This window comes from Haliotis rufescens, unplaced genomic scaffold (genome assembly GCF_023055435.1).
Source record: "Haliotis rufescens isolate VD_foot unplaced genomic scaffold, xgHalRufe1.0.p SCAF_41, whole genome shotgun sequence".
Lineage (NCBI taxonomy): Eukaryota > Metazoa > Mollusca > Gastropoda > Lepetellida > Haliotidae > Haliotis > Haliotis rufescens.
Window position 1 is genome coordinate 2,759,663 of NW_025964124.1, and position 18,278 is coordinate 2,777,940.

General features: G+C 52.4%; 1 protein-coding gene across 1 annotated transcript in view; it reads left to right on the forward strand.

Annotated features, from left to right (window-relative positions):
• The first annotated feature begins 1,331 nt into the window (after nucleotides 1-1,331).
• LOC124128384 overlaps nucleotides 1,332-18,278 on the forward strand; it is a 49,705-nt gene continuing 32,758 nt past the window's right edge. Inside the window, exon 1 of the mRNA XM_048382736.1 lies at nucleotides 1,332-1,477. The gene's annotated coding sequence lies outside the window, so the exon portion shown is untranslated. The remainder of the gene's footprint in view (nucleotides 1,478-18,278) is intronic.

Sequence of the window (18,278 nt, forward strand, 5' to 3'; positions counted from 1 at the left end):
TGAGTTCCTATAAAGAGGCCAATGCTCACATGTAGCCCCCATGGTGCCAAGTCGGAAGTTCTTCTCCTCTCCCAGATGGAACTTGCACATAGTTGATGGCTGATCAAGAGGGTCTTCGTGATCGTGCTACCGCTCCAGAAGCAGGTCTAGACACGTCAGTCTAGGTGTGACCATTCCTCTTGCACTGTGACATCGTCCATGTGAGCGCATGAAACATGTGTGTGCAGGTGATGTTCTTGAGCAGAAATATTCCTGGCATGGCATTGTGGGGTTCTGGCTCTGTTAACGTTAAAAGCATGAGCTGTTCATTAAAATCACATAAAGTAAGCTCATGAACTTGTTCAAGAAAAATTGTAGATCAGTTTATGAGCTAAGAAAATATCTAGATAAAGAGGAAGACGGCAGAGTGATCAAGTTTATTGACAGGTTCAATTGTTATGTCTTCAACTGAGTACCGGCGTAATATGCACATTGTAATGAGAGGAGGTATTTGTGGTGAAAATTATATGAATAGATCACTGAAATCAGTGATAACACCAGAAGTTTGCGAAAAGGGAAGAATGTCTTACCCCACCGATAGCACTCGACAATCACAGAACTTGCATAAAACAAGTAAATGGTTGTATATTGCCTAACATCACACACGGCATTCCAAGGCAGTCTGAAAACAGTCTGGACAAGACAATCCAGTGACACAATAGTGTGTTTACTAATAATGTTGAAACTAAAATGATATGTTCACTTTGAATAACTTCTGCAACGTACTTGTAAGTGCAAATGTTCTGCGGGTAACAAACAAAGGGAGATACTTAAGCAATATCTTTGGGGTTTATTAAAACAGTGGGTACATTTATAATGTCTCAGTCCACCATCTTAAACATCGGCCAAATTCAAAATGTCAAAGTCACGAGAGTCTTGATTCTATACGGCGTGAAAGGTCACATAATCATAAGCCCTCATTCTTACTATACATATATATATGAGCTCCTCAGCTGACTTTGCATGTTAATTGTGACTCAACACCCGAGACAACCTGAGACCAAATGGCGTGGATGTTGTGCTGACAAACCAAGATTCATAATGAGGCAGTATTTATTCAAATTTCCAACATGCGAGACAATCTGAGACCAAAGGGCATGGATGGTGTGCTGACAGACCAAGATTCATAATGAGGCAGTATTTATTCAAATCTGCAATCACGGGATGTTGTCATTGGACGCACCTGTGCACAGCCTATCACCGCGCACTAAACGAGTAGGCATAATATCGCGAGGTTGTTTTCCTACTAATAGCTAGAACGTGTGATGGAAGAGGTTTGTGGCTGTGATCAGTTCACGTTGATTGGATACCTTATGTTTCCTCAGTGTTTATAAACTGGGACGAGGAGGTGTGCCTGGCTCAGTGTACGGCGCAGGCGCAGACTACACTGACAGTGTTCTTGATCGTGAAGTATCGGTAAATCAAGGGAATTTTGGAGGTAAGTTTATGTATTAACTAGACTAGCCACATAAAGGAACTGTGCACGGAGAAAATATAGATATAAGGGCACACCGTCCATATATGAAATATAGGTTTGAACACAGCAATTATTGGAGACATTCAAGCGCTTATGCACGTGCCATGCGATATGACGTCATATGACGTCACAATGTGTCACTGCACGTGCATCCTGTGCAGCTGTTCACAGCATGTGCAACTCAAAATTCGCTGTCACTTTGGAAAGCATAATCTGTGGTCATTCAAAAATTCAAAACTTCTCAGGCGCAGTCACAAGCATATCACAAGCAAATCATGCCAAGATTGACAGTTGCACAGTCATGAAGCCATTGGAATGATCCGAGCGGGAATGAGGCAACAACAGGTGGCAACACATTTCCAATGCCATCTTAACATGATATCGGCATTGGTGAGGCGTTATCAGAACACAAATGACGTTGCCGACCACCCACGTTCAGGACGTCCCCGAGTAACGACGCCAAGACAGGACTGATGGATTCGAGTTACACATCTCCGACACAGGTTCCAAACGGCAGTAACGACGTCCCAGACAATTCCTGGACTGCGCCGTAGCAATCCCAACACTGTCAGGAATCGTTTACGTCAGTACGGGATTCGACCACGACGCCCTGCCATACGTCCCATCCTGACACACCGTCATCGAGTCAACCGTCTAAGATGGTGTCGAAATCATGTTCGCCAACCTCGAATATGGTGGAGAAATGTTGTCTTTACAGATGAATCGAGGTTCAACATTTCCCACAGTGACGGGCGCCACAGTGTCTACCGGCGTTTGGGAGAACGTTATGCACGCAACTGTATTGTGGAGAGGAATCGTTTTGGAGGTGGCTCTGTGATGATTTGGGGTGGGATAACAGCACGGGACCTAACCCCTTTGGTGGTTGTTCAGGGCAATCTCACCGGTGTTGGCTACAGAGATCAGATTCTGAGGCCTGTGGTCATTCCTTTCCTTCAACGTCATGGCCCGGGGTTGACATTTCAACAGGACAACGCTCGTCCTCACACGGCTAGGGTCGCAATGGATTTCCTTCACCATAACAATGTCATGTTACTGCCATGGGCTGCAAATTTTCCAGATCTCTCCCCAATAGAGCATTTGTGGGATGAAATGGAGCGCCGTCTGCGTCGTCTTCCACATCCTCCAGATAACGTCCGTGATTGGCACAGGATTTGAGGAGGATATGGCAGGCCATTCTCTAGGCCTTCCATGCCCATTTGGTGGACTCGATGCGTCGCCGATGCACTGCTGTGATTCACGCACAGGGTGGTCATACCCGTTATTGACTTTGTGACTTTGTCGTTTGACCCCCTACTCCATTTTGATCTTCTGACGTCATCGTAACAGATGTTGTTCAGGTCCCGTTGACATTTTCTTATGTTCCGATCATTCAGCTGCTACAGCCTCTGCATCATTTTGTTCTTGCTGTGTTGTATTTCAATCCAGAGTATATTTTCTCCGTGCAGAGTTTCTTTATGTGGCTAGTATATGTTCCTTTTATTGTTATGCAAAGGGAATAGACATTATCTTCATGAATGCATCTGACAGAGAAGCACGTACGCTCAATAACAATAAAGTAATTGAGTTACCTGTCAATATAAAAAATAATATATCATTGATATGTCCCATTATACTGGAAGTACTCGAATTTCATGTAATGACCTCTTGCTGAGTTGGAGGTTTTACTTCTTAAAAGTAAGACCCAGTAGCAGGTCTTACTTTTGAAAGTAAGACTTATTACCGGGTCTTACTTTTGTAAGTAAGACCTCTTATCGGGTCTTACTGTTTAAAGTAAAACCTTGCCCTGATTTCGAAACAAACCAAGTTTTCAGTCAAAACCGGATTTACGACAATAGCATATTAAGACCACATGAACGCTTCGGTGTGATATTTTGTACAAAGTTACAGTATAGGTTGAAATCAGACTTTAGTGTTGGAAACATGTAGAGAAATTTAGTCAGAAAAATTCTGAGTAAGAATTCTCAAGTTTGTTTCGAGAAATCGGAGCCCGTTTCAGATATCTGATTTTCTTAATCCTTCAACAACAAAAAATAAACCAATTTTTCAACAATTCTTTATTTCAGTTGAAATTAATAGTTAACGAATGCTGCTTGTCTTTGCATTTTCCACAGTTAACAGAAACTTTTGATTCTGGTTCAGAAGTTTGAGCAGTTGGTTCAGAATCAACGTTTCTCTTTCTGTCGGGGACAACGCACAACAAGACCTCTTGTACACCCGAACTGCTTCACTGCAGTGACCTGAAATTCAATTAAATAAAGTATTAAACTGAAGAGCCAAATTCAATCTATTACAACAGATTCCAATCCTCCAAAGTGAGAATGCATTTAAATAGTAGTTATACATACATGCTGCATAAATACATTATCCAAACTGTACAGTTCAGTATTTAGAGTGGTAATATAGACAGTTTCTTCAGTGCTGTGAAGTAGAATGCATTAGTTTCCTTGCCTGCTGCCTTACTGCAGTGAAAGAAATAAACATCTTGGAATATTTACAACATGACTTGATATACAACAAAAGTACTAGGATAATATATGACTGCATTCATTCCTTTTTTCGACCGACGCTGATTAGTACATATATATAAACCATTTTACAAACGATTCATTGTTTACCATTTTTCAAAAGAAATCTTACCAAAGAAGCCTGTATTCTTTTAATAAAGGCGGACATAACATCTCTCCAGGTTCCTTGAAACGAAACAAAAAGTCATCGTCACTCTCTGCGGGAGGTCTGACTTTTACACTTCCTTCGCACTGAGGTCCTTACTTTTCCAATCATGACCGAGGCCGAGTACTTTATTCTACACGTACAAATTTACCTAACATAGAAGTCAAATATGTTCAATAGAAGCACAGAGTACTGGAGTCACCTGTCAAACACCATGTGCAGAAGCCCCATTCATTATTTACCAATACAATACTAGAGCCACATTTTGCCCAATTGTTGTCTTGTTGGCTCGAGTATCCCTCACTATTAGGTTGTGGGCGTTCATCTTGTTGATCGAAAGTAGGAGGGCCAAAGGGGGTAAAATATCTAGCGTGAAGCGGCCCCTGTATTGACTATATCAGTTCAAGTCTATATTCCTATCCCTATTCCTAACCTATCCCTATCCCTATTCGTATTCTTGTCCCTGTCCCTATCCTTATCCATACCCCCATCCCCATTCCTAACCCTATCCCTATCTCTGTTTGTATTCTTGACCTGTCACTATCCTTGTCCCTATCCCTATCCCTATCCGTAACCCTAACTCGATCCCTATCGGTACTGTTTATTATGTCCCTATCCCCATTCCTGTCCCTATCCCTTTTCCTATTCCTATCACTATTCCTATCCCTATCCCTATCTCAGTCCCTATTCGTATCCCTAAAAGTAACCATATCCATATCCCTATCCATGTCTCTACCTTTATTCCCATCCCTAACCCTATCCTTGTCCCTATCTCTATCCTTGTCCCTGTCCCTATTCCTATTCCTATTCCTATTCCTAGCCCAAGCCCAAGCCCTAGCCCTAGCCCTAGCCCTAGCCAAAGCTCTTTCCCTAACCCTATCCCTATCCCTAAACCTATTAGTATCCTTGTCCGTATCCTTGTCCCTATCCCTATTCCACTCACTATCTCCATTCCTATGCCTATTCCTTATCCTATCCCTACCTCTCTTTCATCTCTGTCCCTATCCCTATTCCTATCCTCATCCGTTACCCTATCCCTATCCCTATCCCTGTTCATATCCCTGTCCATATCCATGTCTATCCCTATCCCTGTCCCTATTCCTAACCTTAGCCACACCCGTAACCCTATCCTTATCCCGGGGTTCGATCCCCAGCAGTGTCATACCAAAAGACGTTAAAAGAAGTAGTTACCCTTTCTGGCGCTCGGCATTAAGGGGCTAAAACAAGGACTGGTCCCCTCGGAGTCAGTATACCGTGTCTGAGTGGGGTTTTCATGTTAAACTGCGGCATGGCATCCTTGTCTGCTAGCACTATAAATCGGCATCAGACAGGACTAGTACAAGCAGCCACACACACATACACGTGCATTCACGTCGCTATATAAGTGCAATACTCTTGGACACGACGTTTAACCTCATTTCACCTCATCACCTGTTTCTATACCTACCCCTATTCCTATTCCATTCCCGTCCCCATCCTTAAACCTATCTCTATTCCTATCCCCATCCCCATCCCCATCCCCATCCCCATTCCTATCCTCATCCCCGTCCCTGTCACAATCCAAACCCTATTCCTATCCCCATCCCTATCCCCATCCATATCCCTATCCCTATCCCCATCCCCATCCCCATCCCTATCCTATCCTATCCCCATCCTCATTCCTATCCGCAACCCCATCCCCACTCCTATCCCAATCCCTATCCCTACCCCTACCCCTATCCCTATTCCTATCCCCATCCCAATCCCAATCCCTATCCCTATCCCCATCCCTATCCCTATCCCCAACCCTCTCCCCATCCCTCTCCCCATTCATATCCCCATCCCTATCCCTATCCCCAACCCTCTCCCCATCCCTCTCCCTATCCCTAACCCTCTCCCCATCCCTATCCCTATCCCCATCCCATCCCTATCCCCATCCCCAACCCTCTCCCCATCCCGATCCCTATCCTCATCCCTATCCCTATCCCCAACCCTCTCCCCATCCCTATCCCTATCCCCATCCCATCCCTCTCCCCATCCCAACCCTCTCCCCATCCCTATCCCTATCCCCAACCCTCTCTCCATCCCTATCCCTATCCCCATCCCATCCCTATCCCCATCCCCAACCCTCTCCCCATCCCTATCCCTATCCCCAACCCTCTCCCCATCCCTATCCCCATCCCCAACCCTCTCCCCATCCCTATCCCTATCCCCAACCCTCTCCCCATCCCTATCCCAAATCCCAAACCTCTCCCCATCCCTATCCCTATCCCCATCCCTATCCCTATCCCCAACCCTCTACCGATCCCTATCCCTATCCCGATCCCATCCCTCTCCCCATCCCCAACCCTCTCCCCATCCCTATTACTATCCCCAACCTCTAACCATCCCTATCCCTATCCCCATCCCATCCCTATCCCCATCCCCAACCCTCTCCCCATCCCTATCCCTATCCCCATCCCATCCCTATCCCCATCCCCAACCCTCTCCCCATCCCTATCCCTATCCCTATCCCCATCCCTTCCCTATCCCCATCCCCATCCCCATTCCTATCCTCATCCCCGTCCCCGTCACAATCCAATCCCTATTCCTATCCCCATCCCTATCCCTATTCCTATCCCCATCCCCATCCCTATCCCCATCCCTATCCCTATCCCTATCCCTATCCCTATCCCTATCCCTATCCCTATCCCCATCCCTATCCTATCCCCATCCTCATTCCTATCCGTATCCCCATCCCCATTCCTATCCCAATCCCTATCCCTATCCCTATCCCCATCCCAATCCCTACCCCTGTCCCCATCCCTATCCTATCCCCATCCCCATTCCTATCCCAATCCCTATCCCTATCCCTATCCCTATCCCTATCCCAATCCCAATCCCAATCCCTATCCCTATCCCCATCCCCATTCCTATCCCCATCCCTATCCCCATCCCCAACCCTCTCCCAATCCCAGTCCCTCTCCCCATCCCATTCCCATCCCTCTCCCCATCCCTATCCCAATCCCAACCCTCTCCCCATCCCGATCTCCATCCCCATTCCTATCCCCATCCCTATCCCCATCCCTATCCCTATCCCTATCCCTATCCTATCCCTATCCCTATCCCATTCCTATCCCCATCCCTATCCCCATCCCCATCCTTATCCCAATCCCTATCTCTATTCCTATCCCGATCCCCAGACCCATCCCTATCACCATCCCATCCCTATCCCCAACCCTGTCCCCAACGCTGTCCCCATCCCTATCCCTATCCCTATCCCCATCCCCATCCCTATCCCCAACCCTGTCCCCATCCCTATCCCCATCCCCATCCCCATCCCCATTCCTATCCCTATCCCCACCCCTTTCCTCATCCCTATCCCTATCCCTATCCCCATACCTCTCCCCATCCCTATCCCCATCCCCTTCCCCATTCCTATCCCTATCCCCATCCCTATCCTCATCCCTATCCCTATCCCTATCCCAATCCCCATCCCCATCCCTATCCCTATCCCTATCCCCATCCCCATCCCTATCCCTAACCCCATTCCCATCCCTAAACCCATCCCCTTCCCTATCCCTATCCCTATAATTATCCCTATCCTCGTTTCTATCCCCATCCGTCTCCCTATCCCCATCCCTATCCCCATCCCCATCCCTTTCCCTATCCCCATTCCTATCCCTATCCCCATCCCCATTCCTATCCCTATCCCCATCCCTATCCCTATCACATCCCCATCCCTATCCCTATCCCCATCCCTTTCCCTATCCCTATCCCCATCCCCATCCCTATCCCTATCCCCATCCCTATCCCTATCCCTACCCCTATCCCTATTCCTATCCCCATCCCAATCCCAATCCCATTCCCTATCCCTATCCCCATCCCTATCCCTATCCCCAACCCTCTCCCCATCCCTCCACCCATTCATATCCCCATCCCTATCCCTATCCCCAACCCTCTCCCCATCCCTCTCCCTATCCCTAACCCTCTCCCCATCCCTATCCCTATCCCCATCCCAAACCTATCCCCATCCCCAACCCTATCCCCAACCCTCTCCCCATCCCTATCCCTATCCCCATCCCATCCCTCTCCCCATCCAAACCCTCTCCCCATCCCTATCCCTATACCTACCCCTATCCCTATTCCTATCCCCATCCAAATCCCATTCCCAATCCCTATCCCTATCCCCATCCCTATCCCTATCCCCAACCCTCTGCCCATCCCTATCCCTATCCCCAACCCTCTCCCTATCCCTATCCCCATCCCCAACCCTCTCCTCATCCCTATCCCTATCCCCAACCCTCTCCCCATCCCTATCCCAATCCCCAAACCTCTCCCCATCCCTATCCCTATCCCCAACCCTCTCCCGATCCCTATCCCTATCCCCATCCCATCCCTCTCCCCATCCCCAAACCTCTCCCCATCCCTATCCTTATCCCCAACCGCTAACCATCCCTATCCCTATCCCCATCCCATCCCTATCCCCATCCCCAACCCTCTCCCCATCCCTATCCCTATCACCAACCCTCTCCCCATCCCTATCCCTTTCCCCATCCCATCCCTATCCCCATCTCCAACCCTCTCCCCATCCCTATCCCTATCCCTATCCCCATCCCCATCCCCATCCCCATCCCCATCCCCATCCCTATCCCTATCCCTATCCTCATGCCCTATCCCCATCCCTATCCTCATGCCCTATCCCCATCCCTATCCTCATGCCCTATCCCCATCCCTATCCTCATCCCTATCCTATCCCTATCCCTATCCCTATTCCTATCCCCATCCGCATCCCCATCCCCATCCCTATCCCCATCCCAATCCCCATCCCGATCCCCATCCTCATCCCCATACCTATCCCTATCCCTATCCCTATCCTCATCCCCTATCCCCATCCCTATCCTCATCCCTATCCTATCCCTATCCCTATCCCCATTCCTATCCCCATCCCCATCCCCATCCCCATCCCCACCCCTATCCCTATCCTCATCCCCTATTCCCATCCCTATCCTCATCCCTATCCCCATTCCTATCTCTATCCCTATCCCTATCCTCATCCCCTATCCCCATCCCTATCCTCATCCCTATCCTATCCCTATCCCTATCCCCATCCCCATTCCTATCCCCATCCCCATCCCCATCCCCATCCCAATCCCCATCCCTATCCCTATCCCCATCTCTATCCTCATCCCCATCCCTATCCCTATCCCTATCCCTATCCCCATCGCTATCCCTATCCCTAGCCCTATCCCCATTCCCATCCCTAACCCCATCGTCTTCCCTATCCCTATCCCCATCCCTATCCCTATCCCTATCCCTATCTTCAGCCCTATCCCCATCCCTATCCCTATCCCCATTCCCATCCCTAACCCCATCGCGTTCCCCGTCCCTATCCCTATCCCTATCCCCATTCCCCTTCCTATCCCCCTCCTCATACCCAACGGCAATCCCCATCCATTTTTTCCTATCCCCCATCACTTTCCCTTTCCTTATCCCTATCCCTATCCCTATCCCTATCCCTATCCTATCCCCATCCCTATCCTCATCCCTATCCTATCCCTATCCTCATCCCCATTCCTATCCCCATCCCCATCCCCATCCCCATCACCATCCCCATCCCCATCCCCATCCTCATGCCCTATCCCCATCCCTATCCTCATCCCTATCCTATCCCTATCCCTATCCCCATTCCTATCCCCATCCCCATCCTCATCCCTATCCTATCCCTATCCCTATCCCTATTCCTATGCCCATCCCCATCCCCATCCCCATCCCTATCCCCATCCCAATCCCCATCCCGATCCCCATCCTCATCCCCATACCTATCCCTATCCCTATCCCTATCCTCATCCCCTATCCCCATCCCTATCCTCATCCCTATCCTATCCCCATCCCTATCCTCATCCCTATCCCTATCCCCATTCCTATCCCCATCCCCATCACCATCCCCATCCCCATCCCCATCCCCATCCCCACCCCTATCCCCATCCCCATCCCCATCCCCATCCCTATTCCTATCCCTATCCCTATCCCTATCCCCATCCCTATCCCCATCCCTATCCCCATCCCTATCCCTATCCCATTCCCATCCCAAACCCCATCCCTATCCCTATCCCTATCCCTATCCCCATCCCTATCCTCATCCCTATCACCATCCCTATCCCAATTTCTATCCCTATCCCTATCCCTGTCCCTGACCCCATCCCCTTCCCTATCCCTATACCTATCCCTTTCACCATCCCTATCCCCATTTCTATCCCCGTCCCTATCCCTATCCCTATCCCCATTCCCCTTCCTATCCCCGTCCCTATCCCTATCCCTATCCCCATTCCCCTTCCTATCCCCCTCCTCATACCCAACGGCAATCCCCATCCATTTTTTCCTATCCCCCATCACTTTCCCTTTCCTTATCCCTATCCCTATCCCTATCTTATCCCCATCCCTATCTTCATCCCTATCCTATTCCTATCCTCATCCCCATTCCCATCCCCATCCCCATCCCCATGCCCTATCCCCATCCCTATCCTCATCCCTATCCTATCCTTATCCCTATCCCCATTCCTATCCCCATCCCCATCCTCATCCCTATCCTATCCCTATCCCTATCCCTATTCCTATCCCCATCCCCATCCCCATCCCCATCCCTATCCCGATCCCAATCCCCATCCTCATCCCCATACCTATCCCTATCCCCATCCCTATCCTCATCCCTATCCTATCCCTATCCCCATTCCTATCCCCATCCCCATCCCCATCCCCATCCCCATACCTATCCCTATCCCTATCCCTATCCCCATCCCCATTCCCATCCCCATCCCCATCCCCATCCCCATCCCTATCCCTATCCCCATTCCTATCCCCATCCCCATCACCATCCCCATCCCCATCCCCATCCCCATCCCCATCCCCATCCCTATCCCTATCCTCATCCCCTATCCCCATCCCTATCCCTATCCCCATCCCTATCCTCATCCCCATCCCCATCCCCATCCCTATCCCTATCCCTATCCCTATCCTCATCCCCTATCCCCATCCCTATCCTCATCCCTATCCTATCCCTATCCACATTCCTATCCCCATCCCCATCCCCATCCCCATCCCCATACCTATCCCTATCCCTATCCCCATCCCCATCCCCATTCCCATCCCCATCCCCATCCCCATCCCTATCCCTATCCCCATTCCTATCCCCATCCCCATCACCATCACCATCCCCATCCCCATCCCCATCCCTATCCCTATCCTCATCCCCTATCCCCATCCCTATCCCTATCCCCATCCCTATCCTCATCCCCATCCCCGTCCCCATCCCTATCCCTATCCCTATCCCTATCCCTATCCTCATCCCCTATCCCCATCCCTATCCCTATCCCCATCCCTATCCTCATCCCCATCCCCATCCCCATCCCTATCCCTATCCCCATCCCTATCCTCATCCCCATCCCCATCCCCATCCCCATCCCTATCCCTATCCCTATCCCCATCCCTATCCTCATCCCTATCCTATCCCTATCCCTATCCTCATCCCCATCCCCATCCCCATCCCCACCCCTTTCCCTATCCCCATCCCCATCCCCATCCCTATCCCTATCCCTATCCCCATCCCTATCCTCATCCCTATCCCCATCCCCATCCCCATCCCTATCCCTATCCCTATCCCCATCCCTATCCTCATCCCTATCCCCATTCCTATCCCCATCCCCATCCCCATCCCCATCCCCATCCCTAACCCCATCCCCTTCCCTATCCCTATCCCTATCACCATCCCTATCACCATCCCTATCACTATCACTATCCTCACCCCCATACCCATCCCTATCCCTATCCCCATTCCCCATTCCCCATTCCCCTTCCTATCCCCCTGCTCATACCCAACGCCATCCCCATCCAATTTTTCCTATCCCCCATCCCCATCCCTATCCCCATCCCCATCTCTGTCCCTATCCCCATCCTCATTCCTATCTCGAACCCTCTCCCCATCCCTATCCCCATCCCTATCCCCGTCCTCATTCCTATCCCCCATCCCCATCCCCATCCCTATCCCCATCCCCATCTCTGTCCCTATCCCCATCCTCATTCCTATCTCGAACCCTGTCCCCATCCCTATCCCCATCCCTATCCCCATCCCTATCCCAATCCATACCCATATCCCCATCCCTATCCCGTATTCCTAGCCCCCTCCTCATCCCAATCCCCATCCCCATCCCGATCCCCATCCCTATCCCTATCCCTATCCCCATCCCCATCCCATCCACCTCCTCATCCCCATTCCCATCCCCATCCCCATCCCCATCCCAATCCCCATCCCTATCCCTATCCCCATTCCTATCCCCATCCCCATCACCATCCCCATCCCCATCCCCATCCCCATCCCTATCCCTATCCTCATCCCCTATCCCCATCCCTATCCCTATCCCCATCCCTATCCTCATCCCCATCCCCATCCCCATCCCTATCCCTATCCCTATCCCTATCCTCATCCCCTATCCCCATCCCTATCCCTATCCCCATCCCTATCCTCATCCCCATCCCCATCCCCATCCCTATCCCTATCCCTATCCTCATCCCTATCCCCATCCCCATCCCCATCCCTATCCCTATCCTCATCCCCATCCCCATCCCCATCCCCACCCCTTTCCCTATCCCCATCCCCATCCCCATCCCTATCCCTATCCCTATCCCCATCCCTATCCTCATCCCTATCCCCATCCCCATCCCCATCCCTATCCCTATCCCTATCCCCATCCCTATCCTCATTCCTATCCCCATTCCTATCCCCATCCCCATCCCCATCCCCATCCCTAACCCCATCCCCTTCCCTATCCCTATCCCTATCACCATCCCTATCACCATCCCTATCACTATCACTATCCTCACCCCCATACCCATCCCTCTCCCTATCCCCATTCCCCATTCCCCTTCCTATCCCCCTGCTCATACCCAACGCCATCCCCATCCAATTTTTCCTATCCCCCATCCCCATCCCTATCCCCATCCCCATCTCTGTCCCTATCCCCATCCTCATTCCTATCTCGAACCCTCTCCCCATCCCTATCCCCATCCCTATCCCCGTCCTCATTCCTATCCCCCATCCCCATCCCCATCCCTATCCCCATCCCCATCTCTGTCCCTATCCCCATCCTCATTCCTATCTCGAACCCTGTCCCCATCCCTATCCCCATCCCTATCCCCATCCCTATCCCAATCCATACCCATATCCCCATCCCTATCCCGTATTCCTAGCCCCCTCCTCATCCCAATCCCCATCCCCATCCCGATCCCCATCCCTATCCCTATCCCTATCCCTATCCCCATCCCCATCCCATCCACCTCCTCATCCCCATCCCCATCCCCATCCCTATCCCTATCCCCATCCCATCCACCTCCTCATCATCTTCCCCATCCCCCTCCTCATCCGCATCCCTATCCCCATCCCTATCCCCATCCCTATCCCAGTCCATACCCATATCCCCATCCCCATCCGTATTCCTAGCCCCCTCCTCATCCCAATCCCCATCCCCATCCCTATCCCCATCCCCATCTCTGTCCCTATCCCCATCCTCATTCCTATCTCGAACCCTGTCCCCATCCCTATCCCCATCCCTATCCCTATCCCCATCCTCATTCCTATCCCCATCCGCATCCCTATCCCCATCCCTATCCCAATCCATACCCATATCCCCATCCCTATCCCGTATTCCTAGCCCCCTCCTCATCCCCATCCCCATCCCCATCCCCATCCCTATCCCTATCCCCATCCCAATCCCATCGACCTCCTCATCCCCATCCCCATCCCCATCCCCATCCCCATCCCTATCCCTATCCCTATCCCCATCCCATCCACCTCCTCATCCCCATCCCCATCCCCATCCCCCTCCTCATCCCCATCCCCATCCCAATCCCAATCCCAATCCCAACTCCCTATCCCTATCCCTATCCCCATCCCATCCACCTCCTCATCCCCATCCCCATCCCCATCCCTATCCCCATCCCTATCCTCATCCCTATCCCCATCCCCATCCCCATCCCCATCCCCATCCCTATCCCCATCCCTATCCTCATCCCTATCCCCATTCCTATCCCCATCCCCATCCCCATCCCCATCCCCATCCCTAACCCCATCCCCTTCCCTATCCCTATCACCATCCCTATCACTATCACTATCCTCACCCCCATACCCATCCCTATCCCTATCCCCATTCCCCATTCCCCATTCCCCTTCCTATCCCCCTGCTCATACCCAACGCCATCCCCATCCAATTTTTCCTATCCCCCATCCCCATCCCTATCCCCATCCCCATCTCTGTCCCTATCCCCATCCTTATTCCTATCTCGAACCCTCTCCCCATCCCTATCCCCATCCCTATCCCCGTCCTCATTCCTATCCCCCATCCCCATCCCCATCCCTATCCCCATCCCCATCTCTGTCCCTATCCCCATCCTCATTCCTATCTCGAACCCTGTCCCCATCCCTATCCCCATCCCTATCCCCATCCTCATTCCTATCCCCATCCGCATCCCTATCCCCATCCCTATCCCAGTCCATACCCATATCCCCATCCCCATCCGTATTCCTAGCCCCCTCCTCATCCCCATCCCCATCCCCATCCCTATCCCCATCCCCATCTCTGTCCCTATCCCCATCCTCATTCCTATCTCGAACCCTGTCCCCATCCCTATCCCCATCCCTATCCCCATCCCCATCCGCATCCCTATCCCCATCCCTATCCCAATCCATACCCATATCCCCATCCCTATCCCGTATTCCTAGCCCCCTCCTCATCCCCATCCCCATCCCCATCCCATCCCCATCCCTATCCCCATCCCTATCCTCATCCCTATCCCCATCCCCATCCCTATCCCTATCCCCATCCCTATCCTCATCCCTATCCCCATTCCTATCCCCATCCCCATCCCCATCCCCATCCCTAACCCCATCCCCTTCCCTATCCCTATCCCTATCACCATCCCTATCACTATCACTATCCTCACCCCCATACCCATCCCTATCCCTATCCCCATTCCCCATTCCCCATTCCCCTTCCTATCCCCCTGCTCATACCCAACGCCATCCCCATCCAATTTTTCCTATCCCCCATCCCCATCCCCATCTCTGTCCCTATCCCCATCCTCATTCCTATCTCGAACCCTCTCCCCATCCCTATCCCCATCCCTATCCCCGTCCTCATTCCTATCCCCCATCCCCATCCCCATCCCCATCCCCATCCCTATCCCCATCCCCATCTCTGTCCCTATCCCCATCCTCATTCCTATCTCGAACCCTGTCCCCATCCCTATCCCCATCCCTATCCCCATCCTCATTCCTATCCCCATCCGCATCCCTATCCCCATCCCTATCCCAATCCATACCCATATCCCCATCCCTATCCCGTATTCCTAGCCCCCTCCTCATCCCAATCCCCATCCCCATCCCCATCCCTATCCCTATCCCCATCCCCATCCCATCCACCTCCTCATCCCCATCCCCATCCCCATCCCTATCCCTATCCCCATCCCATCCACATCCTCATCCCCATCCCCATCCCCATCCCCCTCCCCATCCCCATCCCCATCCCAATCCCAATCCCAATCCCAACTCCCTATCCCTATCCCTATCTTCATCCCATCCACCTCCTCATCCCCATCCCCATCCCCATCCCAATCCCAACTCCCAACTCCCTATCCCTATCCCTATCCCATCCCAATCCCAATCCCTATCCCTATCCCTATCCCCATCCCATCCACCTCCTCATCCCCCTCCTCATCCCCATCCCCATCACCATCCCTATCCCCCTCCTCATCCCCATCCCCATCCCCATCCCTATCCGCATCCCTATCCCCCTCCTCATCCCCATCCCCATCCCTATCCCTATCCTCATCCCCATCCCCATCCCCCTCCTCATCCCCATCCCCATCCCCCTCCTCATCAGCATCCCTATCCCCATCCCTATCCCAGTCCATACCCATATCCCCATCCCCATCCGTATTCCTAGCCCCCTCCTCATCCCCATCCCCATCCCCATCCCTATCCCCATCCCCATCTCTGTCCCTATCCCCATCCTCATTCCTATCTCGAACCCTGTCCCCATCCCTATCCCCATCCCTATCCCCATCCTCATTCCTATCCCCATCCGCATCCCTATCCCCATCCCTATCCCAATCCATACCCATATCCCCATCCCTATCCCGTATTCCTAGCCCCCTCCTCATCCCCATCCCCATCCCCATCCCCATCCCTATCCCTATCCCCATCCCCATCCCATCCACCTCCTCATCCCCATCCCCATCCCCATCCCCATCCCTATCCCTATCCCTATCCCCATCCCATCCACCTCCTCATCCCCATCCCCATCCCCCTCCTCATCCCCATCCCCATCCCAATCCCAATCCCAATCCCAACTCCCTATCCCTATCCCTATCCCCATCCCATCCACCTCCTCATCCCCATCCCCATCCCAATCCCAACTCCCAACTCCCTATCCCTATCCCTATCCCCATCCCATCCACCTCCTCATCCCCCTCCTCATCCCCATCCCCATCCCCATCCCTATCCGCATCCCTATCCCCCTCCTCATCCCCATCCCCATCCCTATCCCCATTCCTATCCCCATCCCCATCACCATCCCCATCCCCATCCCCATCCCCATCCCTATCCCTATCCTCATCCCTATCCCCATCCCATCCACCTCCTCATCCCCCTCCTCATCCCCATCCCCATCCCCATCCCTATCCGCATCCCTATCCCCCTCCTCATCCCCATCCCCATCCCTATCCCCATTCCTATCCCCATCCCCATCACCATCCCCATCCCCATCCCCATCCCCATCCCTATCCCTATCCTCATCCCCTATCCCCATCCCTATCCCTATCCCCATCCCTATCCTCATCCCCATCCCCGTCCCCATCCCTATCCCTATCCCCATCCCCGTCCCCATCCCTATCCCTATCCCTATCCCTATCCCTATCCTCATCCCCTATCCCCATCCCTATCCCTATCCCCATCCCTATCCTCATCCCCATCCCCATCCCCATCCCTATCCCTATCCCCATCCCTATCCTCATCCCCATCCCCATCCCCATCCCCATCCCTATCCCTATCCCTATCCCCATCCCTATCCTCATCCCTATCCTATCCCTATCCCTATCCTCATCCCCATCCCCATCCCCATCCCCACCCCTTTCCCTATCCCCATCCCCATCCCCATCCCTATCCCTATCCCTATCCCCATCCCTATCCTCATCCCTATCCCCATCCCCATCCCCATCCCTATCCCTATCCCTATCCCCATCCCTATCCTCATCCCTATCCCCATTCCTATCCCCATCCCCATCCCCATCCCCATCCCCATCCCCATCCCCATCCCTAACCCCATCCCCTTCCCTATCCCTATCCCTATCACCATCCCTATCACCATCCCTATCACTATCACTATCCTCACCCCCATACCCATCCCTATCCCTATCCCCATTCCCCATTCCCCATTCCCCTTCCTATCCCCCTGCTCATACCCAACGCCATCCCCATCCAATTTTTCCTATCCCCCATCCCCATCCCTATCCCCATCCCCATCTCTGTCCCTATCCCCATCCTCATTCCTATCTCGAACCCTCTCCCCATCCCTATCCCCATCCCTATCCCCGTCCTCATTCCTATCCCCCATCCCCATCCCCATCCCTATCCCCATCCCCATCTCTGTCCCTATCCCCATCCTCATTCCTATCTCGAACCCTGTCCCCATCCCTATCCCCATCCCTATCCCCATCCCTATCCCAATCCATACCCATATCCCCATCCCTATCCCGTATTCCTAGCCCCCTCCTCATCCCAATCCCCATCCCCATCCCGATCCCCATCCCTATCCCTATCCCTATCCCCATCCCCATCCCATCCACCTCCTCATCCCCATTCCCATCCCCATCCCCATCCCCATCCCAATCCCCATCCCTATCCCTATCCCCATTCCTATCCCCATCCCCATCACCATCCCCATCCCCATCCCCATCCCCATCCCTATCCCTATCCTCATCCCCTATCCCCATCCCTATCCCTATCCCCATCCCTATCCTCATCCCCATCCCCATCCCCATCCCTATCCCTATCCCTATCCCTATC